At 34.3% G+C, this 27007-nt stretch overlaps 1 protein-coding gene across 20 annotated transcripts in view; it reads left to right on the top strand.

Moving 5' to 3' along the window:
- ADGRL3 (adhesion G protein-coupled receptor L3) overlaps positions 1–27007 on the top strand; it is a 492209-nt gene that overhangs the window by 144235 nt on the left and 320967 nt on the right. The gene's annotated exons all lie outside the window — the stretch shown is intronic.

The following is a 27007-nucleotide window of genomic DNA, read 5'->3' as shown; positions in this document are numbered from 1 at the left end:
GTTTATGGATATGAGTTTATATCTCAGTTTGCTTTCCTGTTACAGTGGTCCATCATACTTTAGGAGGGAATTGTGATTCTCGTTACACTGGAAGTGACAAAGATTTACTGATCTAGCCTTCACTGTAACCATTTCCAGAATGGGCACTGGGAGTTAGAATTGTAATCCACTGTCTGATTACAAGAGTATTGTTGGGGCACCTGGGTCGCTCAGTTGGTTAAGCGACTGCCTTCGGCTCAGGTCGTAATCCTGGAGTCCCGGGATGGAGTCCCATATCTGGCTCACTGTTCAGTGGGGAGACTGCTTCTCCCTCTGACCCTCCCCCATCTCATGCTCTCTCTCTCTCTCTCGCCGTCTCTCTCTCAAATAAATAAATAAAATTAAAAAAAAAAAAAGTATTGTTAACCAGCTAACAGTGTGACAGTAGAGAATCAATTTTAGGGCAACTAAATCTACCAAGAGAAATATAGGCTTTTAATATTTGTCTTGAACAATAGTAAATGTTGTTGTATGTCTTCTTATGTTATCAGGATGTACAATGCAAATTTATTAAGCAGGATAATCAATAAAGTAAAATACCATTTTATAAAGTATAATCAAAATTAAACTTTGAATAATTCTCTCTTGAAAACTTACTACTCGGATGTGAGGGTGATCTGGCTGCGACATCTGTCACCCCATTGATCGCCAGGGTTGAAAACTTACTACTTTTTAAAAAGTAGATTGTAATTATTGTCAATACATACTCGGTAACATTTGGAAAAAAATGTATTGAGTAGAAGCATATATAAGGGGGCGCCTGGGTGGCTCAGTTGGTTAAGCATCTGCCTTGGGCACAGGTCATCATCCCAGGGTTCTGGGATCAAGCCTTGCATTGGGCTCCCTGCTTGGCGGGGAGTCTGCTTCACCCTCTCATCTGTGTCTCCCCCAGCTCATGCTCTCATTCTCATTCTCTCTCCCCCTTCAAATAAATGCATAAAACCTTTTTAAAAAATAATTTAAAAAAGGAAGCATATATTAGGCTTCCAAGGGTTTTACCTGGTTCAATCTGCAGTCATATTACTAACACTCGTATTGACTGAAGTCTTCCCATTGTATATTTTTTGTAACAATATATTGCTAAAACTTAAATATCATTTTTCAATTTTAATGTTTTTGCTACAATTTTTGTTTAAAAAGCTGTGAACACGAACCTTCATGTTTTGGTAATTTTTTTTTTTTTTGTATTTTCTTTTAATATGTTTTCAGGTTTTTCTGGGGTTTTTTTTTACATGTTTTTTATTTTTTTATTTTTAAAGATTTTATTTATTTGACAGAGAGAGACACAGTGACAGAGGGAACACAAGCAGGGGGAGTGGGAGAGGGAGAAGCAGGCTTCCCGCAGAGCAGGGAGCCCAATGCAGGGCTCGATCCCAGAACCTGGGATCATGACCTGAGCCGAAGACAGATGCTTAACGACTGAGCCATCCAGGAGCACCCCCCCCTTTTTTTAACATGTTTTTAAATACTATGACCTACATCATTATGAATTGAAGAAAGCATGACTTCCTGACTACAAGATCATGATAGAGATCATCCTTCACCTTCACCATAGTGCATAAACTGATTAAAATAAAGTATTAAAATAAAGAATGTTAATATGGTTCCTACATTTATATATGAAGTAAGAGTGAGCTGGTAAACCCATGCTTATTTTGGGAAATGAATGATAAATAATTTTAGAAACGTTATCTTTTGCATATCTTTTTGATTGCTTAAGAAAAACAAAAGGGAGTAATAGAAAAATACAGCCAAGGATCAATGGAAGGACAAAGAGATTTAAATAATATGATCAACGCATCATTGTGATTCTTGGACAAAGTGAATTATTTTTTTTTTCTACTAATTTGATAGTTTTAAAACATTGGGAGGAAAGGTTTTAGCTTATGGAGGCACTTTCCATATGAGAATGAGTTTAGAAATCTAAGCAAATCATTAATGGTCCATTAGAAAGCAGATCTTTTTTGGATCATATTGCAAGGGTAATTGCAATCCCCAAACAAAGCAAATGGAGTGATGAAAACTGATAAATGTGCACAATGAATATAAAGCCTTTATACTGTTTCCTAAATCACTAAAAATCACTAAATATATTTATAGTGTTTTTCTAAATCAGTAGAAAATCACTAAATTACTTACATTTCTGTGATTTTAGTTGCTTTATGTGAGCACTTCTTATTACAAAAACCTTATCCAACAATGGCACTTTTGAAAATACATTTCAAGTAGTAATGCTTTTAAGATTTGGAATGAAAACTCTTCATAGACTAGTGTTTCTTGTAAGAAATGCTAAAACATTCACTGAGTAATATTTTTAAAATAAAGGACTTTTTAAGATAAATTTTAAGTATTAAAAAAAGAATTTTATTTAAAAAACTTTTTAAAATGTTTATTAAGCCAAAGAAGAGGTAATTGGATTATGTATATATTTATTTATTTTAACCAAGCTTTCTGACAAAGTTTGTATATGCATATTAATTTATAAAGAATTTATTTAATACCCTCTAACAAAACTTGAAAATTTATAAAACAATTTGTTTTCTATGTTTTGCCAAGCATCTATGGCATGGCCGATAGTATAGATAATTTCATTAGAGTATTGCAAAATTTTGGAATTTTTTTGTTTTGTTTTGTTTGTTCTTTGTTCTTTTTTGTTTGTTTGTTTTTGCTTTTTTCTTTTAGATACCAACATATGCATTGAATGCACAGCTATATAATTAAATTGGGGGAATTGTTTTGTGTGTTTTATTTAATGATAGAATGCATAAAATTTTAATACCTTATTTATGTTTTTAACCCAGTCTGAAAGTTAAAGATAGCTATTGATGTTAAAATCAAAATAGAGTGTTCTCTGGATTGACTGATTAAATAAAGCAGGGGACAGCAAGAAAAGGCCCTCATTCCAAATTAGGCCTGTTGTAATACAACTTGTTTGTTTGTGTGTGAAGGCTTTTTTTTGTGCAATGATAAGATGCAGTCAGGCCTGAAGGAAACTCAGCTATTGAAGACTCGATTGCAAGAAACTCAAGCCTGACTTAAAATGAGTTTCCAAGAAAATACTCCTTTAACTGAAAAGCCCCTGGTTTAATTGACCCCTGGTCTGTCTTCATCCAGGTGCTCTAGTGATGCATCAGAAGTCTGTCATTCTCCACTTCTTTTGTCCTTTGTGCTGGGTATCATCTTAAGGTATTAGCATATTGGCACCCAGCAGCACGAAGCTTATGTGCTTGACCTTTTAATCTCAGTTTTAGGCTACCAGCAATCTTTTTTTCCAGTTTTTCAGCAAAAATTCCAAGTTCGGACATTATTGATCAATCACTGTTACCAGTGAGATGAATCAGGTAGACATGGTTGACGTGCCTAGATGGGTTGAGAATATGAGCAAATGATTCCTACAGAGCAAAATCTAGATGCTCTTGTAGGAGTAGGTGCTAGGTGAGAAAACACATGTCAACTACATTCAATTAAAATGAAAAGTTGTTCTAGGGAAACTTCAATAATGTACTAATTCCATATACTTAGGATTTCCTGCAGTAATGGTAAAATTTTGAATTTCTCATATTAGGTGCATCTTGGTAATTAGTTAATTTAGAAATTTGAAATATTCAACAAACCTATGTTTTTTTATATCCTTGAAAATGAAAATTTTCAATCAATGTGACTTTTTTCATTAGAAAAGAATTTATATTTGAACTTTTTCAACAAAAATTTATCAAAATAACAGGACATGATTTTTATATTCAGCTTGATTCTCTTACTCATTATTATCTATGAGCTGAGTTTCAAGTATTTCCAGATGAATATATAAAATTGTTAATATGCTGTAGGATAAATCAGTGACTTGCAAATTAAATATTAAAATGATTTTAACACCTTTGTACTTCTTAGAACTCTGTTCCATGTAATGTTCTATTATTTCCTGAAATAGAAATGATTATGAAATTTGCATTATATAGTAATAAGACCTGAGTCTACTTTAAAGAAAACTTTATTCTTTAGTTGTTGTATATGTGAGTATATAGAGAGAAATGGAAAGGGGAAAGTGTTTTAAGGATGTAGTTTTTCAAGGAACATGATCTTTCTAAACGAGCTGGCTTTCACTATTATTTGTTGTACGGCTCTCGTCATTAGCACCATTGATACCTAAAAGAAAGTGTCTTTTTAAAAGTGAGCAGTATTGTACTTACACATACTACGTGCCTTGCCTCTTTTAATTTACACAGGAACCCTCTGAAGTGTGGGTGCTATTTCCATTACATGAATGAGGAGTTTGAGGCTTAGAGACGTTAAGTAACTTGTATAAACCATAATAGCTGATGTTGGTTGACCTAGGATTCTTTTTTTCAGGTTTGCCTAATTTTTAAGCTTATGCAAGGTTGCCTTCTTACCTCTGTCATGTAATTTTAAAAAGCAATTGTATATACGTAAAATCTTCATTAGCAAATCCTTTATGATTGTAGGTAATAGTAATATGTTTCCTTGTGCTTACAATTGAATCAAGTCAGTATTAACTAAGATAAATAAAATTAAATAAAGTAAAAAATAGGAAAACATCTTTAAAAAATGCCTTTACATTAGGAAGAAATTAACATAAAGTTTGTATTGCTTTTATGCAAATGCCTGTCTTTCCTATTTAGCATTTTTGGCTCATGATTGAGGTTGTGGGTAGTAGCAACTGAGGCCTTCATTTTTCTCTAGATTGATAGAGTCATTCAAAAACTTTCTCGATCAGTGATTTCTATATGCTGACTACTAAGGTAAATTGTGGTATAAATGGAAAATTAGACCTCTGAATGAGTCAAGTTCCTAAATAAGATTTAGTTTTTCTTTTTATGGAACTCTATAAATATGCAGTTGATTTGAATTTAATTCAATCAAAACAAGTAACATTATCATAGTTTTAGATTTTTAGCAAAAACATGTATTTCCTGTGGATTACTATGATTCTAGAAATATTTGGACTATATTTTGCCCACTGATATAAAAAAATAAAAAACAAAACAACTACCTGCTTCCTTGTTGAAGTTGAAATTCAAGATCAGTGGTTCACTTAGGCCTATCTGTTTGGTTTCCTCCAGCGGCTTTTGATGCATTTTTTAAGAGGTTTATTTATTTATTTTAGGGAGAAAGAGATTATAAAGAGATAGATAGATAGATAGCACACACCTGGGAGGGGCAGAGGGAGAGAGAATCTGAAGCAGACTCCATGCTGAGCATAGAGCCTGATGTGGTACTTGATCTCACAACCCTGAGATCAGGACCTGAGCTGAAACTGAGTTGACTTCTTTAATGGACTGCACCACCCATGCGGCCCAATGCATTTTTTTAATCACATGTTTTTGATGTTGAAATAAAGCATTTAATGTTCACTTTATTGTCATAGGGCCATTCATTATTTTAGTGAAACATACTTTTCATCATTTGGCAGACAATGTTATAAATTTTATGAATATTCCTTAGTGCTTTCTTTTGGTGCCATCACTCATACATATAACTATAAGACAGCATCTTAAAATGTTCTTAAAAGGTTAGTATGTATCATTAGTTTAGTTTTTCTATATGAAATTAAACTTATATTGTGACCATTTGCCGACTGGGAAAACAAATTTCAATAAAGTTATATGAATTGGTTGAAACATACAAAAAATGTACTCTGGTACGCTATTTTTTTCTTTTGCGGCATGCAATCAACTCAAGAAGATCTTGAAGATTAGGATTAGCATTCCTTGAAACTTATATCCCTTAATTTTGGAATCTAAATTTGTAAACCGCATGTTACAAATGACTTATAAATGAGTTCTTTAGCTGCCGGGTAAAATGCAAGTCAAGAAAAGGTTTTTCATATTTTTGTCTTACCATTTTGTAGATTTTGGCAAATTGAGATACAGTAGTTGTATGTGACTTTCCCAGAGTAGTTCTATACTGATGTCAAGAAAAGTCAGTGTACTATGTAGAGAGTTGAAACAATAAATTTCCTAGCTTTATCTACCTTCTCACCCAGTGTGAACTGTCACACTTGCTAGTTGACCACTAGTTCATGTGCATTTAGACATTTCAGATCCAGTTAGCCATTGCTGCTCCTTAATTTTTATCCCCTTCTATTTTCTGTCTTTGCCAAACTTCCACTGGTTTTCTAAGTTGGCTTGCTGTTAATGGCAGTCTTCCAGTGTTTTTTCCCTTTGTAAAAGCAGAAAAGAAATCCTTTAGTTTGCATACACTTGCCAAATGTCTATCCTTTTGATACTTTTTATTTGTAAAATGTGTTTACGTATCAAGTGGATTAAAATGCTTGAAATGTGGTAACCAATAAAAAGCATATGTGTTTTTTGTTTTTTTCCCTCCTTTGCTCCTGTTCATTCTTGTACCTTCCTTTTAGGCTTCTCCATTTTCTCTCCATCACTTTTATCTAACTTGCTTCCAGCTAAGAAGCCAAGAGAGTGGCTTTCCCTTAAGCTGATGCAGGTATCTTATGGCTCTATAATTAGACCATAGGGAATGCTGCAGAAACGGCCACCTTATTCCCTGCCTTCAGGGACTGTCTGTCATCTCTGCAAAACACTCAAACTTCATAACCCTCAAGAGCTAAATCTACAGACTTTTATATATGCCTTAGGTAAATACATGTTTGTTCATAATTTGCGTATGTTCAAAAATATATTGCTAACTGATGGTAACTCAGATCAATAACTGACAGTATGGGAATTTCATTCACATAGGTATTGTTCTCTCTAGAGACTCAGTTCTTTAGAGTGGAGTGTAAAAATTCCCATTTAGCACCAAGACTCAAGAAACAAGGTTATCTTTTTTTTTTTTTTTAATTCTGTAGCTGACTACTTAGACCATTTCTCATAATCGCTTTTCTGAGAAATTTGTCTTTCTGGCTACTTTGGAAATGTTTCTTTCTTTGGAAAAAGCACCACCACCAAGAAAATCTGATTATATAAATGTGTGTGTGGTGTATTGGAAATTTCTAAATATTTCAGACTATCTACTAGAAAACCGAAGGATGCATACCTAAGTTATTTATTTTGACATCTGAGATTTAGGTTTATATCTTAATCTCTTTGGTGACAACAATAAACTTCAAAGAGCAAGGGACAGGAGTCTGTTTAACAGAGTGTTGCCATCTGCCTCTCTTGTCACATTATAGCACAGTCTAGCCAAGCAGTAATTCTTGCTGAGGGACCCTGAAAGTTTACCAACAGCCATTCAGAGCCCCTGTTGTGTACATATCAACACAGAACCAGTATTTCATTTGTTATTTTCCTCATGTACATCTATTGTACCTTCTGCCCCCTCGTGTATTCTCTGTCTTGATGGGTTACATCACCAGCCAACTTACAGACCTAGAGTTTTCCTTGGTTCCTGCCTCCTTTCAATTCCTGACATTCCCACCAATTATCAAGGCCTTCTAATTTTATTACCTTAAATATTTCTTTAATTCATCCATTTTCTCGATCTCTGTTATGAGATCCCTGTGTGTGTAGGCCTATACTCCATAGATTCATTTCCTATGGAAATGACAGATTAACCTATATCAAAAGCAACAAGAGCTTATTAATTTCTTGCTTGTAACACATTCCATGATTCCACTTAACCAAATAGATCAAGTCTAGACTCACTTAAGAAGCAGCTGGACAACCTTTGCATAAATCACATAATTTTTCAAAGTCTCAGTCTTCTCACTTACACGTATATACAGCCCTCTTAGGGTCATTGCAAAGATTGCATGCAGTCATGTACATAAAGCACTATACACAGTGCTGAGCACAGAGAAGCAGTCAATACGTGTTAGCCACTCTCATTTATGAACATCTTATACAAAATCACTGTATTTTGAGCCTCTGGTCCCCTCTCTAACCTTTCTCTTGTCAGGCTGTGCCTTCTCCAAGAGCACCAAAGAGCTTCTAGCTCTCTACATTGCCATGCTGTTTCAATTCCTTTTTTCTTTTTATTTGTCTGAAATGCCTTTTCTAGTCTCTCATTAATTGCACCGAGGTGACTGTTATTCATCTTTTAACACTCAATTCTGACGTCACCTCCTCCCAGAAACCTGCCCTAATACCTTTTCTTCTGTCCAGGTTAGGTATCTGTATTAGTTTTCTAGTGCTGCCGAAACAAAGTACCACAAACCAGCTGGCTTAAAACAACAATGTATTCTCTCACAGTTCTGAAACCCAGCAATACTGAGATAGCAGCAGGATATGCTGCCTCTGAGACTCTGGATATAATCATTGCTTGTCTCTTCCTGGCTTCTGATGGTAGCGGTCAGTCTTTAGTTCTCCTTGGCTTGCAGCTCCGTCAGTCTGATCTCTGCCTTTGTCATAATTTTGTGTTCTCCCTGGGTATCTCTAGCTATGTTCACATTTTCCTCTTCTTAGACGGACACTATCTATTGGATTAAGGACCCACCCTACTCCAGTCTGACCTCATCTTCCCTAATTACATCTGCGACAAGGCTAATTCCAAATAAGGGCATGTTGTGAGATACTGGAGGATGAGCACTTAATATTTCTTTTCTTTTTTTCAGAGAGAGAGAGGGAGAGGGAGAGAGAGAGTGAGTGCTGGAGGCATGGGGGGTGCAGAGGGAAAGAAAGAGAGAGAATGCCACCAGGCTCCACGTCCGACAGGGGGCTCAGTCTCCTGCCCCTGAAATCATGACCTGAATGGAAATCAAGAGTCAGGAACTTAACCAACTGAGCCACCCAAGCACCCCAAAACGTATCCTTTTGGGAGACACAATTAAACCCATAACAGTCCCTATGTCACCCTATTTCACTGTCATATACCTGTGCATACATACATCTGTCATTGTACTTAATTCATCAGAGGTTAATAACCTGTTGGGGTGTGTATCTCTTCTAATAGATTTCCATCTCTTCAGAGCATATGCCATGTCTCATTTATCTTTATTTTCTAGCACAGGACACATAGTAGGCTTTTGCTACGTGTCAGTTAAATGAAGAAATCATTGTTCACTATTTTAAAAAACAGGATTTGTAACATGAAAGATTACAAGGATCGATAATGTCACGTAATGCTTAACAATCTGATTTTTATATTCCCCATTGCTAAAAAGAGAAAGGAAGTAGGAATACCTTGAATCAGGAACAAAGAGAATTTTCCCAGGGTCTCATTGTTAGTGCAGCCTTGGGGAAATTACTTAATTTCTTCTTGCTTATCTATAAAATACAAATGAAAGAAGTTATAGCTTACAGATTCACTTTCAGGTATTTATATTTTGCATTTTCCATTCTAGAATCACCCGAGACTTAATTTAATCAGAAAGTAGAGGCTACTTATAGAGAGCCTGATATGTTGTGTTTGGTTTTTAACCTGGAGGAGATGAATGAAGGGTCATGAAAACCAAGTGAAAATTATAAGAAAAGGCAAACCACAGAAGCAATATTGAAGCTGGTTAGGACAGGAGCCTGGAGAAGAGGTGGGGGGCACTCACAGGGCTTGGGGCTGATTGGATGTTGCGAGGGAGGAAGAAGAAAGAGATTCAGGAAGCATTGTTGAATGAATCTGTCAAGCACCTTATCAGATGCCAGGTATTGTGCTATAGATGCTAGAATCTAAAATTTCAGACCAGTAGAATGATATTTTTGATAAATACAAGAAGCTCTGCATGTCTTTTTCATCATTTTGCATCAATGAGACCTCTATTGAAGTTACTATACCTTGTAATTATAAAATATTTACATTTTCCTCACTGTTCTCCACTTTATAGTACCTTGATGTAGGGAAATGAAGCCTACATCATTACGGCTGTTTTACACATGAGTAAGAGTAAAACTCAGAAGGATAAGTGGTTTGCTTGCATACTTACTACATTAAAAACGGACTTTTGATTCAGAATCTTAAAGTAAAGCATGTATATGTGTAATTTTAATCTTACTTTCTCTGACTATACCCACATATATTCCATTCCCTTAACTACTAAAAATCAACAGATATTTCTTAATCCTTACCTATCTTCAGAGATAGATCTACAGTCCTGTAAAGTCAAAAATACTGTGTATTTTTGAAAATGAACATGGTTTTAAAGTGGAGCACAATCCTCCCAAACTAAATGGTTTTCTATTTTTGTCTCTGTTAATCGAGAGCATTTTAATGAAGCTGTTCATGAATAAAATCTAATGGCATAGTGATATAAAGATCACCATATATTAATAATTTTAGTTAATGGCAATCTAGTGTGAAGGAAGAAAACGGAGGTACATAGTGCTAAGTGGCTTCTTTCTACTGAACTAACATTTCTAAAGTGAATCCCGTTGATCAAAAGTGAAATCATGAAGTTTGGAGGTAGAGTGCTTTACTTGATTGCCTGTGAGGTTGTTTTATTTTACTTGGAATTCCAAATGAATGACCTAAAAGAGGATTGCTTGCTTGCTTGTTCTTTCTTTCTTTCTTTCTTTCTTTCTTTCTTTCTTTCTTTCTTTCTTTCTTTCTTTCTTTCCTTTCCTTTCTTTCCTTTCTTTCCTTTCTTTCCTTTCTTTCCTTTCTTTCCTTTCTTTCCTTTCTTCTTTCCTTTCTTTCCTTTCTTTCCTTTCTTTCCTTTCTTTCCTTTCTTTCCTTTCTTTCCTTTCTTTCCTTTCTTTCCTTTCTTTCCTTTCTTTCTTTCTTTCTTTCTTTCTTTCTTTCTTTCTTTCTTTCTTTCTTTCTTTCTTTCTTTCTTTCTTTCTTTCTTTCTTTCTTTCTTTCTCTTTCTTTCTTTCTTTTTCTTTCTTTTGAAAACTTATTTTATTTTTTACCTTTTTAATTATTTAATTCTTACTATTTTTAATTAATTGTCGTATATCCTCAATTCAGTAACCCAACATTTATGGAGTACCTACACCATCTCAGGTTCTATGTTGTGTTGTCCTGTATATTATTGCTTTTAAGCCTCAAAATATAATTACAGATCGTAATTACAAATAAACAGAAATTGAGGTCCTGAGAGTCTATGTATCTTGTGTTGTTTTTCATGATAGTATCAGTTCAAATGTAGGTTCTTAGTTTAATTCTAGGATACTTTCTATATCACTAATGGTATCTCACCTTTTTAAGTATCTTAAAATTATTTCACATTTCAAGCATTGTCAATAACCTAGATACTTCATATATTTTGCATATTTTCCAAAATGTGTATATAGTCCATTGTGAATAATACAATATAAATCCATTTAACAATAGTAAGGATAAAATGATCACTTTCCTTACAGACTTTTTCTTTCTTTTATTTTTTTAAAGATTTATTTATTTATATTTAGAGAGAAAGAGAGAGAGAGAGAGCAAGTGCTCGAGTGGTGGGAGAGGCAGAGGGAGAGGGAGAGATTGAATCTCCAGCAGACTCTCTGCTGAGCATGGAGCCTGACCCAGCTGGGTCTCACAACCTATCTATCTCCCACCCACACCCCCACTCCTGTCTCCCCCCGTCATGACCTGAGCTGAAACTAAGAGTTGGTTGCTCAACTGACCGAGCCACCCAGGCGCCCCTCATTACAGACTTTTTCAATTAAAAATAAATAAGTAAAACTGCAACTACTACTCTGTAGTAGAATTGTATTTTTCTTAAAAAAGAGGGACTATATTTTCTTTAAAAAAACAAAAAAGGACTGTGTTTTTGAAAAGATAGTTTTCCATCAGAGCATTCTACTAGTTTATGTTAGAATATATATGAATAATGAAGAGTCTAATACATAGTAGGCACATAATAGGTATTCATAAAAAAACTTTATTTTTTCTTTTTTTTAAGATTTATTTGTTTTAGAGAGAGAATGTGAATGGGGTGGGGGAGGGGCAGAGGGAGAGAGACTGAGTGCCAAGCCGATTCCCTGCTGAGCAGAGAGCCAGACCCAGGGCTCCATTCAAGACTCGCTCCCAGGACCCTGAGATCATGGCCTGAGCTGAAATCAAGAGTCAGATGCTTAACTGACTGAGACACCCAGGCACCCCTTTAGTTTTTATCCTGTGTTTGTTAGTTATCAGAAATATTTATGAAACTTTGTTTCTCTAAAGGAAACAATCCTTAAAGAACAATGTAATGATTATTGAATAATATTGATATTGATTTTAGCTCTCAAGTTTAAGGCAGAAAGTAATGATTGTGTGTATTTCATTATAAACTCTTCTAGACTGGGGCATTAGGCATTCCATACATATTTTATTTATATTTCATATTTGTGATTCTATAATCATAAAGGAAACTAATAAAACATAAAATTGTTTCATCTTGTTTTGGTTTAGTAATGCAAATTTCGTCTACTTAAAGTTCAAACTGTATAAAATATTCATTAAATATCTATTCTATTTTTTTAGTTTTTCAAAATACATTGAAAATATCAATGCTATTACAAAATATAATGTAATGAACAAATGGGTACACGTTACTCACTTTTTAAAAATGAAATGTATCAGAGATGCCTGGGTGGCTCAGTTGGTTAAGTGTCTGCTTTGCCTCAGGTCATGATCCCAGGGTCCTGGGATTGTGTCCTGCATCAGGCTCTTTGCTCAGCAGGGAGCCTGCTTTTCCCTCTGCCTGCCTCTCTCTCTCTCTGACAAATAAATAAATAATCTAAAAATAAAATAATATAAAATTAAATTAAATTAAATTAAAATAAAGTGTATCTATGGAGTCAAAGGCTTCTGGGTACCCTTGACCCTGGGTACCCATGGTGTACTCCTTCTCCTTACTGTCTCTACTTGGGGAGATCCCCATCTGATTTGTGTTCATATCTCTAAGCAAATACAGATCTGCATTTTTACATTTCATGTAGACCACCTATAAGAAATCTGCTTCTATATTTTATTATTTCTGCTATTAATAATTCCTGAAACAAATTTATAATATCATCTGTATCTGTTTCCGCTGCCAATTTTCAGTTATTGAAAATGGCAACGAAGAAAATAAATACATTATATTTACCCAAGTGTTGCTTATTCTCTTTAAAAATAGTTGTGATACCAGATTTTTTCCCCTTTTCTCTTCCACCACAAACATTAAATTGTTTGTGGGTTTTTCAACCATGCATAAATTATGGGGCATATATCCTAGATAATTCATTCTGTTGGGTTGATTATTATAACCCCCACTTGCCTATATTTCTCTAAGGTATGGAATACTTCCACAACTCTGACAAAGACAAATATAAAACACTCCTGAAGACATTATCTGTCTTCATGATAAAATGTCATAAGTTGTCATCAGTTATTCTAAGATGGATCAACTAACACTGTTATCATTTTAAGGCTGTTAGCAAACTGTAATAGAGTTTATCCAGTTGTGGATGATATATACTAGCTCTCTGGATATTTGGCAGTGTTGGTTTCCATTGTGCCAGAATTCTGAGATGACTTACACCTGTTCATTTTCTCTGGAAAAAGGCTGTATCTCATTTCAGTACCAAAAATAATTACAGTGGTTTAAAGACAGAGAGATGTGCAGTAAATATAGGAGAAACTTTGAGGGAAATTAACAAAAAAATAACTTCTATGAAAGCTGCATTGTGTCAATGTTACTATGTAAAATTTTAAGAGTTAAAAGGCTATCAAAATATGAAGTAGTCAATATGGATAATCCTGAAAGAGTTCTCATTCTCTTTAAATTTTAAATATGCTTTGGAATGATCATGAAATAACAAATGTTCACTCTTTTAAAAAGGACATGGGGCTCCTGGGTGGTCCAGTTGGTTAAATCTCTGACTCTTTTTTTTTCTTAGGATTTTATGTATTTATTTGACAGAGAGAAAGAGGGAGAGAGAGAGTGCACAAGCAGGGGGAATGGCAGGCAGAGGGAGAGGGAGAAGCAGGCTCCCCCCTGAGCAAGGAGCCTGATGTGGGGCTTGAACCCAGGACCCTGGGATCATGACCTGCGTCAAATGCAGACATTCAATCAACTGAGCCATCTAGGTGCCCCAAGTCTCTGACTTTTGATCTCAGCTCAGGTCTTGATCTTAGGGTCATGAGTTTGAGCCCATGTTGGGCTCCATGCTAGGTGTGGAGCCTACTTAAAAAATAAATAAATAAAAATTAAAAGGAGAAAAACTCTTAAGGACTGAAAAGTCAATTATCCTACATTTCAGTGGTAATCGCTGTTGCTACAAGTCCTTCAGAACTATTCTCTACATTTATACGTGCATAAAGTTATAGAACTGTTTTTAATATTTTCCTTTTAAATTTTACTATGAAGGTTTTTCTCAGGCTAGTAAAAGAAGAGTTACTTCATATTTTTTTTCTTTTTTAAAGTATTTATTTAAAGTCTGGTTAGTTAAGATACAATGTTATATTAATTTCCAATGTACAGTATAGTGATTCATCACTTCCATACATCACCTGGTGCTCATCACAAGTGCCCTCATTGAGCCCCATAACCTATTTAACCCATCCTCCCCCCCACCTCCCCTCTGGTAACCCTCAGTTTGTTCTCTAGGGTTAAGGGTCTGTTTCTTGGTTTGCCTCTCTCTTTTTTCCCTTTGCTCATTTGTTTTGCTTCTTAAATTCCACATATGGTATTTGGCTAAGTAATATTCCATTGTGTGTGTATATATCTATGTATCACATCTTCTTTATCCATTCATCAATTGATGGACACTTGGGCTATTTCCATATCTTGACTATTGTGGATAATGCTGCTGTAAACATCGAGGTGCATGTACCCCTTTGAATTAATATTGTTGTATTCTTTGGGTAAATACTTAATAGTGCAATTCCTAGATTGTAGGGTATTTTTATTTTTAGCTTTTTGAGGAACCTCCATGCTGTTTTCCAGAGTGGCTGCACCAGTTTGCATTCCCACCAATAGTGCAAGAGGGTTCCCCTTTCTCTGCATCCTCGCCAACATCTGTTGTTTCTTGTGTTGTTGATTTTAGCCATTCTGACAGGTGTGAATTGATATCTCGTTGTGGTTTTGATTTGCATTTCCCTGATGATGAGTAATGTTGAGCATATTTTTATAGTCTGTTGGCCATCTGTATGTCTTTGGAAAAATGTCTATACATGTCTCCTGCCCATTTTTTAATTGGATTATTTGTTTTTTAGGTGTTGAGTTTTATAAGTTCTTTTCTATATTTTGGATACTAACCCTTTATCAGATATGTCATTTGCAAATATGTTCTCCCATTCCATAGGTTGCCTTTTAGTTTTGTTGATTGTTTCCTTCTCTGAAGGAGAAGGTAAGAAGCTTTTTATTTTGATGTAGTCCCAATAGTTTATTTTGTTTTTTCCCTTACCTCAGAAGACCAATCTTGAAAGAAGTTGCTGCTTGTGCTCTCTACTAGGATTTTTATGGTTTCAGGTCTCACAATTAAGTCTTAAATCCATTTGAATTTGTTTTTGTCAATGGTGTAAAAAGTGGTCCAGTTTTCCCAACACCATTTTTGAAGAGACCTTCTTTTTCACATTGGATATTCTTTTCTGCTTTGTCAAAGATTAATTAACCATGTAATTGCGGGCTTATTTCTGGGTTTTCTATTCTGTTCCATTGATCTGTGTCTATTTTTTTGCCAGTACCATACTGTTTTGATTACTACAGCTTTGTAATATAACTTGAAGCCCAGAATTGTGATGCCTTTGCTTTTCTTTTTTAAGATTGCTCTGGCTATTTGGGGTCTTTTATGGTTCCATGTACATTTTAGGATTGTTTGTTCTAGCTCTGTGAAAAATGCTATTGGTGTTTTGATAGTTGTTGCATTAAATGTGTAGATTGCTTTGGGTAGTATAGACATTTTAACAATATTTTTTCTTCCAATCCATGAGCATGGAATGTCTTTCTATTTCATTGTGTCATCTTCAATTTCTTTCCATCAGTATTTTATAGTTCTCAGAGTACAGGTTTTTCACTTCTTTGGTTTGGTTTAGTTTATTCCTAGGTACCTTATTGTTTTTGATGCAATTATAAATGGGATTGATTCCTTAATTTCTCTTTCTGCTGCTTCATTATTGGTATGTAGAAATGCAACAGATTTCTGTACATTGATTTTATATCCTGTGACTTTACTAAATTCATTTATCAGTTCTAGCAGTTTTTTGGTGGAGTCTTTCAGGTTTTCTGTATATAGTATCATGTCATCTGCGAATAGTGATAGTTTGACTTCTTCCTTGCCAATTTTCTTTTATTTCTTTTTATTGTATGATTGCTGTGCCTAAGACTTCCAGTATTATCTCGAATAATTCAAGTGGTAAGAGTGGACATCCCTGTCTTGTTCTTGCCTAAAGAGCAAAAGCTCTGTTTTTCCCCATTGAGGATGACATTAGCTGTGGGTTTTTCATATAAGGCCTCTATTATATCATATATTCCTCTAACCCTACTTTTTTGAGGGTTTTTATCATGCATGGATGTTGCACTTTGTCAAATGTTTTTCTGCATCTATTGAAAGGATCATATGGTTCTTATCCTTTCTTTTATTAATATGATGTACCACATTGATTTGAGAATATTGAACCACCTTATAAACCCAGAAATAAATCCCGCTTGATCGTGGTGAATTATTTTTTTAATGCTTTCTTGGATTTGGTTTGTTAGAACTTTGTTGAGGATTTTTGCATCTATGTTCATCAGAAATATTGGCCTATAGTTCTCTTTTTTCTGGTACCTTTATCTGGTTTTGGTATCAAGGTAATGCTGGCCTCATCATTTTTAATTACTGTCTAGCATCCCATAATATGGATGTATTTTAATGTATTTAACCAGACTATATACATTAAAATACTTACATAATATACTTTCAAAGTAAAATACTGTGTTTAAATTGGAAAAAATTATTATATGTCTCTTTTTTTAGTAATTGTGCTACAAACTTTATAATGTCTTAAATATGAGGTGTTTTTCATTAGAGAAGGAAACTTGAGAGAATGGTATGATGGATACTGTTGTTTGCCTACCACAGATCCATTCTCTAACCACTCTTCCTCTCTTCCTCACCAACAAAATCCTGATTTGTTCATTTTCTTGTAAGGAGTGAGGTCCTTCAGAGGAGCATGGGTACTGCTCTGGCCCCATGATGGTGAACTTTCACTGGGCAAAATCAGTCATGTGGGTGCCACTCCTCTTGCACTATTGTTTTAAGCGCAGGCATGTTGACATAGGCCTAGACTTTGGCTCCTTTTGGCCAATGTTCTCTAAGGATTTTCTGCTGAGTGGCTTATGTGTAAAACATCGTCACTATTAAAATGAGACACAAGATAGGATGTGACTTTTTCTGGATTGTATTATCTCTGTGTAATACCTGCAGATGCAATGGTAATCTTAGGACCATATGACAAAATCCAAGAGAATTTCATAGAATTCAAGCCACGGTCATGACTTTTTTAAATCTCTGAAGTAATCAACTTGTAACAAACCCATCTTCCAATTTTTAATATGTGAGATGTTGCAATCCTTATTTTTAAGACACTTTTATTTATGTTTGCTTTTTTTTTTTTTCCAGCTAAAGCATTTTGATACAAAGAAATGTCATAGCATTTCTCTTATATTTATTGCTTTTGGGGGATAGTATAAATCGAAGCAGGTAGGATATGTGCTTGACATGTGTCTTTATCTGAGTTCATGACTGGAATTAATATAACAGAGTCAGTCTAACAAGCCCTGGTACCAGAAGTGAGAGATGAAACACCTAAGAGGAGAGGAACCCATGAAAATTACTGGTCTTCAGTAACTGCCATATGTGGACTTTCTTTCCTAGTTATTGTGTACCATGTCTGTTATACTATACTTACAAAGTGTGAAGACAACTAAAATTATTTTTATGTAATATAAAAAACCTTACTACTGCATTATTAAAAAAATTATGTATGAGGACAGAGTTAGACAGAAAACGTCATTTCCCTCTGCTAGGTGTTCCTGCTTTGGAAGTCTTTTTTTTTTTTTTTTTAATTTATTTGAGAGAGAGAGAGAGAGAGACAGAGAACACAAACCGGGGGTAGAGGCAGAGGCAGAGGGAGAAGCAGACTCCCCACTAAGCAGGGAGCCCGACGTGGGGCTCGATCCCAGGACCCTGAGATCATGACCCGAGCCAAAGGCAGATACTTAACCAACTGAGCCACCCAGGTGCCCCTGGAAATCTTATTTTTAATATATAAATGTTGTGTATACTGTATGCATGCATGCATGTGTGCATACTCACACATGCAGGTTTTCATTTGCTTTCATTTAGGACTTTATTAAAAGCAAATGTGAGGATGCCAAAGGCATTTTTCCCTGCTCATCTTGTTGTTCCTTTTATAGACTTTCATGTTAACTGACTTCAGGATCCAATGTTAGAAAAATTCCCTTTTCTTTATAATTCTTTTTCTGAAATTTTTATTTTATTTGTTTTTATTTTTCTCATATATAAATACTTTGATTTGGAAATGCCACATATTAAAAGGGAAAAAAAAAGATTTAACTAAATGGCTCAGTGTAACATTCATCTTAGCCCAGTCATGCAGACAAGACATTTTTGTAGCTCACAGAAGAAAAGAATGCCTTACAATTTGAGGAAGGATAATGAAGTAAGTCTGTCTCTGACTTAAAAAGAAAAAAAAAAAGTAGAATAACATAAGTAGTCCTCAAAAATAGATGCATCAATATCCTCATAGCTCTCAGTAAAGTGGACATTGTTTTCACTTAAGAAAAACAGGCATATAGGGCGCCTGGGTGGCTCAGTTGGTTGAGCAACTGCCTTCGGCTCCAGTCATGATCCTGGAGTCCTGGGATCGAGTCCCACATTGGGCTCCCTGCTGAGCGGGGAGTCTGCTTCTCCCTCTGACTCTCCCCCCTCTCATGCTATCTCTATCTCATTCTCTCTTTCAAATAAATAAATAAAAATATTTTAAAAAAAGAAAAAAAACTTGCATATAATATATATACATATAAAATATTGCTCCTTTTTATTTAGGAGAAAACGAGCAATACCTCTATTTGCCATTCTTTCAGATAACTAATGCAGACACACACTGATTTATTTTGTTAACCATGCATTGCAGGTAAAGAATGTTCAGCTCTAAAATGCTGCCATACGTAGGTGGTAATAAACCAATACAGATGCAACGCTAGTTATTTTTAAATGAGAAGTTTCTTTATAATTTTACATTGTTATAGCATTCCCATTGTTATAGCATTCAACTACTAAAAGATTACAGCTTAGAAATCATTGGTACAGAACTCAGGACTGAAATGTTTTTCTAAACAGCGTTTATGAATATGTTAATTTTAAAAGCACATTTCCATTTATTTTGGATATACGCTTCTATGAATTGTACTCGTGTGTCTGACATAGCTAATCATTTTATTTTTGGAATAGGCTCCCTCAGTATTCTATGGATGTTGATGATTATGATAATTTGTTCTATCAGATATTACCCAGAGATATGTGGAATATTGGGAAATTGGACTTCTTTGCAAGATTACATTTTGAAATATATTTCTGTATTTTAGAGTTATCATTAAGTCATTTTGAAAAATTCAAAGGTTCACATATTTGTAAATTTGTATTGTAGTAAGGGAATCTGAAAAGGTTTCTATTTTTTTTAAGTTGCCAGTGGAAATGTTGAAAATTACTATTTTAAATTGGGTTCTGTCAAAATAAAATTATTTCAGTCTATAAACATGAGTCATTTTTAATTTATTTATAGAGTGGTATTAATAACACAGAAACAAATTCTATTTAATATGTATCAGTGGGTTTCATTAACAATTTCTTAATGTTTGATAGTTCATATTTTATAAGGTTTTATGTAGGTCCAAAGTGAAACTATATTCCAGTTTCTATAAAATGCTTTAAAATTTAAATATATTTGTCAGGTAAATATAGCCCAATTTCCCATATCTAATCTTATAATTTAAGAGTGTTACTTTATGGGCACCTGGGTGGCTCAGTCGTTAAGCAATTGCCTTTGGCTCAGGTCATGAACCTGGAGTCCCGGGATCGAGTCCCGCATCGGGCTCCCCGCTCAGCAGGGGTTCTGCTTCACCCTCTGACCCTCTTCCCTCTCATGCTCTCTCTCTATTTCATTCTCTCTCTCAAATAAATAAATAAAATCTTTAAAAAAAAAGAGTGTTACTTTATATGGCTAAAGGAACTTTACACAAGTGCTGAAACTAAGGCTCTTGTGATGGGCAGATTATCCTGGATTATGGAGGTGGGCCTTAAATATAATCACAAGGGTCTTTATAGGGAAGCAAACAGATCAAAGAAAGAAGAAGGTGATGTCATGTCAAAGTGAGAAAAGGTTACTGTGATGCAGGACCCAAGCCAAAGAATGAGGGGACAGCCTCTAGGAAGTAGAAAAAAAGCAAGGGAACAGATTCTCTGCAGACCCTGCACGTGGCACCAATCCTGCCAACACCTTGATTTCAGCCATGTAAGACTCATTTTGGATTTCTGATGTCCAGACCTCTAAGAGAATAGATCTGCATTATTTTAAGCTGTAAAATTTTTCCCAGGAGCAGCAAGAAAACTAATAGAGCATCCTAGTTTCTGCACTCCTCACTAATCACTTTGGTCATGTTTTTACTTGCTTGTATCAAATTACATTTTTCTAATATAGAAGAATGTTTGTGAAATTACATGTAAAAGAATGTAGAAAAAGGGACGCCTGGGTGGCTCAGTTGGTTAAGCATCTGCTTTTGGCTCAGGTGATGATCCCAGGGTCCTGGGATCGAGCCCCGCATCGGGCTCCCTGCTCAGCGGGAAGCCTGCTTCTCCCTCTACCGGCCACTCCCCCTGCTTGTGCTCTCTCTCTCTGACAAATAAATAAATAAAATCTTAAGAAAGAAAGAAAGGATGTAGAAAAAGAGAGACTTGAGGTTGGACAATTACCTTGTGAAACATAGAATGTAGTTTTCATATCTTAAATTGCCACTTAAATTAAAAGTAGACAACATTGGGCCACCTGGGTGCTCAGTCATTGGGCGTCTGCCTTCGGCTCAGGTCATGATCCCAGGGTCCTGGGATCGAGCCCCACATCCGTTCCCTGCTCCGTGGGAAGCCTGCTTCTCCCTCTCACACTCCCTCTGCTTGTGTTCCCTCTCTCACTGTGTCTCTCTCTGTCAAATATATAAATAAAATCTTAAAAAAACAAGTAGACAACACTGTCAAACTCCTTTGCAAATACTTATGTGTATAGCCACAATATAATTTTTTTTTTTTTTTCAGAGAGGGAGAGAAAGTGGGGAAGATGGGCAGAGGGAGACAGAATCTTAAGCAGGCTCCATGTCCAGCAGGAAGCCTGACACAGGGCCGATCTCACAACCCTGAGGGATCAGAATGCCTGATCCACAACTTGAGCTGAAATTAAGAGTTGGGAGCTTAACTGACTAAGCCACCCAGGCACCCTGAATTTTTTTTTTAATGATGATGATTGATTTTTTTTCTCTGATTACTTATTTCTCTTACCATTTGAGTAAGATCTAGATGATTTCTTTATGACATATATATGTATATGTATGTATATATGTGTATATATATGTATATATGACATATATATGTGTGTGTGTGTGTATATATATATATATATATATATATATATATATATATATTGATATTCTGCCATGAAATAGTTGCCTTCTCCTTCCCAGGGTTCTAAACCAAAACAAATGGCAGATCAGCAGGTCTCTGAGTGACAGGCAGTGAAAAATAAGGAAAGTATACAAAAGTTGTTCTGTTGATTGACATTGAACAAATTACTGCTTTTATTTATTAATTTTCTTTTAGAGAGGGAGTGGGAGGGGGGCAGGGCAGAGCAGAGGAGAGGGAAAGAGAATCTGAAGCAGGCTCCAGGACCCTGAGATCATGACCTGAGCTGAAATCGAGTCGGGCACTTAAGTGACTGAGCCACCCAGGTGTCCCAAAATACTACTTTTTTTATATTGCTGTATTTTATCATGAAAATTTGAAATCTTCAGTTACTCTGATTACCTAACCTGTTTTCAGATTTTAAACATTAAAATATTATGATGGTGGTGCTTTTTTTTTTTGCATAAACATGTCTTTAAAACATTTTCCTCTCGGAGAATAGTATCTTATATGATTCAAACACTGATTTGTCATATATTAAATGCTGTGAAATACTTGGGAATAATAAGTAGTTTCTTCACATACATGCCATTTGAAAAGGGATAATCGTAATTCATATGACTAATTTGTTAACAAAAAGACACTCATAGAGCACTTCTTTTTTTTTCTACACTTTCATATCTTGTCATTGCAATGATTTTCAATGGAGTTTTCCACATTTAACACTTAAATGGCTGTAGCATTACGTGAAAAGTTTCTTAACATTCCCAGGAATGCTTGTTTGTATACACTGATTTTAGAGTATAATAAGAATATGTGGTGGAAGGGTTTATTGATGGAGAGCCCCTGTGGATTAGACTCCAGCACATAAATACAACAATATTAAATGTAAATTATTTTAATGGTACCATATTAAATTACTAGACCGTGGAAACAAACTAATACCGTCCTTATATATCTATTATATGAGAAATTTTAAAAAATATAGTTAAGGATCATGTTTATATGCTTAACCTATAAATATTTGTAACCAAAAATGAGATAATAGCTGATAATTTTTATTTGGATAATGGAAGTTAAAACAAAGATCACTTTCTTGTATTTAGCGGAAAAGAGGCTGATTATTTTATATATAAGAAGAACTCAAATGAATAGTTGATATGCACATAAACGTAGCAATATCGTTTTCACTGTATGCTGCACTATGTTGTGGCAAATAGAGGAACTTTTTTATCCAAAGGTGATTTTTTCATTATCATACTTAACTTTGTTCCTATGCTGCTCTGAACCATATTGGAATGAATAATTAAGCAGTAAATGATTCTGTATCCTATTAGTAATCCTGTGATTGTGTATATTTTTCCTGGCAGTCATCATAAGACATTAAAAAATAAAGAATATTGCTTTAAAATTAGTGCTGACAATCAATAGCATTCAACATATTAAATAACATTTATTAAATAAAACTGATCAGTGGATGGCAACTGGACGTACGTTGGAAGATTTATATGTGGGTTGAATTAAAAGGGCATGTTTTTGGTTTTTTTCTTTCGCAAACATCTGAATAAATATTCATTCATCCTTTGCTCCTTTAGGCTCAGAGACTGATCTTTCCAATCGCTACATACCAATTTGGATTGAGGGGGCCTGGTTGTGTAATGTTAATTTAAATTCTGAATCTCCTTGGAATGCCTGATCCACATCATGACTGAAGGAATCCTGGGCTACTTGGATATATTACACCTGGTCTCTACCTCATCAGATCATCATAGTACCCCTAAGAACCTATCAGAGTGAATTAAATAAGTTTTCCAGAATGACCATGAAATATATGAAGACATTCATACATTTCAGAAGATAGCAGTAACATGGTTTTTAGGTCACTGTTCTGGTATCCAGTGACTACCATTTGATTTCTGAGAGTCTGAAAAGTCATTTATCATCTTCACACCTATTCCCTCTTCTGTGAAATTGGAGGTAGTACTACTCATTTCATAAAAGACGTGACAAGTAGGATATATATGAATATGCTTTATAAATGCGAAGGGTTACACAAATATAGGACATCGTTACTTTAAATTTTGGACTTAGGGTGTCCCTGGTGAAGAGTTTGCATACAACTAATGACTTGGCTTAAGTTTCTTTGGTTTTTTAAAATCTGAATCTGCTTTCTCTTATTTCTAGTCTAAACCCCAAGAATTTATATGCTTTTCTGTCCGCTACTTCTTTGAATGTTCCTCTGAAAAGACTCAGTCTTTTGAAATGAAATATTGTTAACCTACCCTGAAACAAATGTTAATATTGATAGTAATGGTAACTGTGACAACCAAAAGTGTACTTAGTGCATATATATGGTATTTTACATTTTTTTCTAATGCATTTTTATAAACACATCAACTTTGTGAAGGAATAAAATAACTGGCTTCCATGTTATGTAAGTGAAAAGTCAAACTCCAAGAGATTTCTCTGAGAATACTGTTTGGTATTTGTGAGTGCTACCTGCTTATACATACTGTCTACCCTTAGCAACTTTCAAATGTATAGTATTATTAACTATAATCACCAAGCTATACATTGCATCCCATGATTTTATTATTTTATAACTGGAAGTGTGAAACTTTTGACCCCCTTCGGCCATTTCTCTTCAAAACTGTCTGTTACTGAAGTGGATTTTTTTTTTTATTGCATAAAGTTTCTGTTGAAAAAATACTGAAACTTCTGTCACTGTAAGTATGCCTTAATACTTTCATAAGATTATGATGTTTCCTCTGTGAATGTTAGTGGATTAGGATGCAATGGACCATATTATTGCATTCTTTTCTTATCCTTTATTGTGGGTTTTGAAAGTATCTTTAATATCAAGGATACTGAAAATCATTTTTAAATTTATATTTACATTAAAAGTAAACAATGAAAAATTCTGAGTTTAAGGCACATGAGAACATTTGATTATTTCACATTTATCATCTATAATATTTTAGAATGAATTTAACAATTTTGACATTACTATAAATGTATATAAAACTACTCATACTGGTGTCAGTTGTTCATTGTTCAATAAGTTTTCATCAAAAGTATAGTTAATTTCATTTTTATTTCTAGTAACTGAAGTCATTAAAAAAGAAGACAGAACCATTAAACTTCTGTTTTTGAAATGTAGTCTTTAAACAATCAATATTAGAATATATCATATACAAGAATAATATTCTAGAGATTATCTACCTTTCTCCCTGATTTTTAAGAATCTTAACTTATAAAGAACATTTAATATGGAATTATTAATAAAATATGGAATTATTTTGAAAAGTTAATGTTTTAAATGCAGAACAATGATGCTAATGACTGCAAATATATTATTGGTATAGCATGTTTTGGTTTATATACCTCTTCACATACACTGTCTCATTAGTTGAAAGGCTTATTTGACTTATTTTTGGTTAACATTGAGTAAGATATTTGGGACTTACAAAGGTGTCTAATGTTTACAGCAAATGATCACTTAATTTTCTTATATATACAAAAATAATTTGTATTTATATAACTTAAATAATATGTAATATGTAAACTGGATGTTGCACATGTCTAGATAGATAAGTGGATAGGTGGATTATTATAGTGTTCATATTTTATTTTTTAATCTAGTCTATACAGACAATAACCATTTGAAGTCTCTGATTCAAGACCACTTTCTGTGCAACTAACACTTACATAATTGTAAATTTTAACCTTTGCGCCCAACTCATAAATTACTAGTAATCTGTCTGTTGATATAAAACAATGATTGTTTAAATAATAAAAGATGTGTTAGTTGCCCTTCTATATCAGAATATTACAAGAATACACACAACTTCTAAATGAATTTTATTATTTGAACTGTAGTAATTAGAATAAAATGTTGATAATAGGGTGTAAAACAACAGTAGACCAAGAAAGAAAGCAATACATATATATATATATAATATATATATTTCAAATTTGCCATGACTTAATGACTGCAGATCAGAAATATTACTTTTACAGAATATTTACATTTTACTAAATTTCATGGTATATACTTCTTTTATTAATTATTTCTACTTCAAATGTATTCCTGATAACTTTGACAAATTACAGAAATAACTAAGTTTTTATATATGCTCATTTTATAAACACCTGAGATTGATTTATGAGGTTTTTTTTCAAGCATGATGTGAAAATCATATACCTTAATTGCAAAGAAACATGTATTTTAACTTGAGACATCTCCTTCAAAAAGTTTTCTTTGTAAAAGAGAAGTGCTGCTATTTTTTGAAAGTCTGAGTACACTAACGTGGCAAGGTGCCTACTTACAGCATATGTGTGAGAACAGCCATATTTACACTAATGTCATTATACAGATGTCTAATAATCACCCTCAGACATTAAATCCACATAAGAGAACTTTAGGGACATGTTGATCCTCAGCATTAACTGTTATGCTAAATTGCTGGATAAGTATGGAATATTGACTTTTATTAATCTTCCACTGATCACACAGAATATATTTTTCAGCTTACAACATTCACTAATGAATCAATTTTAATTTAGGGACTAAATAAATTTCATTAAGGCCAACAAATAGTAGCCTCCAGTAAACACAAAGCATTTTCACAGTAAATCAAACTGAGGTCTGCCCTTGATGCTCCTTATCCTTCTAGTATCAAGGAAGGATACGGAAGTATAAGGTCATATCAGAGAATGAAGCATCTCGTCAAGAAGGCATAATGGAAAGTTCTAGCTGTAAGGTACTATTTTTCTGAGATGAATAAACAAGAACATAAAACAGAGGATAACTATAGAATGTCTCATCCTATACACTTAGTGACAATATTATAGTTGGAAAAAAACATCGTTTTTTCCATAGAAATATCTACCTATCAATAAATTATCAAATCTAGACAATTTCTAAGTAAAATTTACCTTAGCAAAGCCATTCTGAACTTGGGTGTCTTTTTCAAAATAAGAATCAATTTCATTATATGTATATTTACCCATGATTAAGTCTGCATAGCCCAGATTTGTTTAGCCCAATTGCCACAAAAGATGCAGAGTTTATATTTCTATCTCAGTAGTGGCTTTTGATTATTCTCTTTGGAGATTTAAAGTTATTTTAAATTATAGGATATTGGCATTTGTGAACAGCAGTCTCTGAGGTTAGTGTAAATATTTGACTGAACACCTGAACATGAGCATCAATGCTTAAAAATGGTTTAACTTATGGTGTTAGTAATATATCAATTTATATAAATTAAAGTATATTTTAATATTCAATTATTAAATTTTTATTGACTTTTTAGGTTTGCCTAAATGCTTTTCCACATCATATTTTCACTGCCTTTAAAATAGATGTTATGATAATCAGGGTGCCTGGGTGGCTCAGTCAGTTAAGCGACTGCCTTCGGCTCAGGTCATGATCCTGGAGTCCAGGGATCAAGTCCCGCGTCAGGCTGCCTGCTCAGCGGGGAGTCTGC

The sequence above is a fragment of the Eumetopias jubatus genome, unplaced genomic scaffold, assembly GCF_037043125.1.
Source record: "Eumetopias jubatus isolate StellerSeaLion01/CBP00866 unplaced genomic scaffold, mEumJub1_p1.0 scaffold_2, whole genome shotgun sequence".
NCBI classification, from domain to species: domain Eukaryota; kingdom Metazoa; phylum Chordata; class Mammalia; order Carnivora; family Otariidae; genus Eumetopias; species Eumetopias jubatus.
The sequence above is the reverse complement of the archived record's forward strand: the minus strand, read 5'-3'. Positions and strand labels throughout refer to the sequence as shown.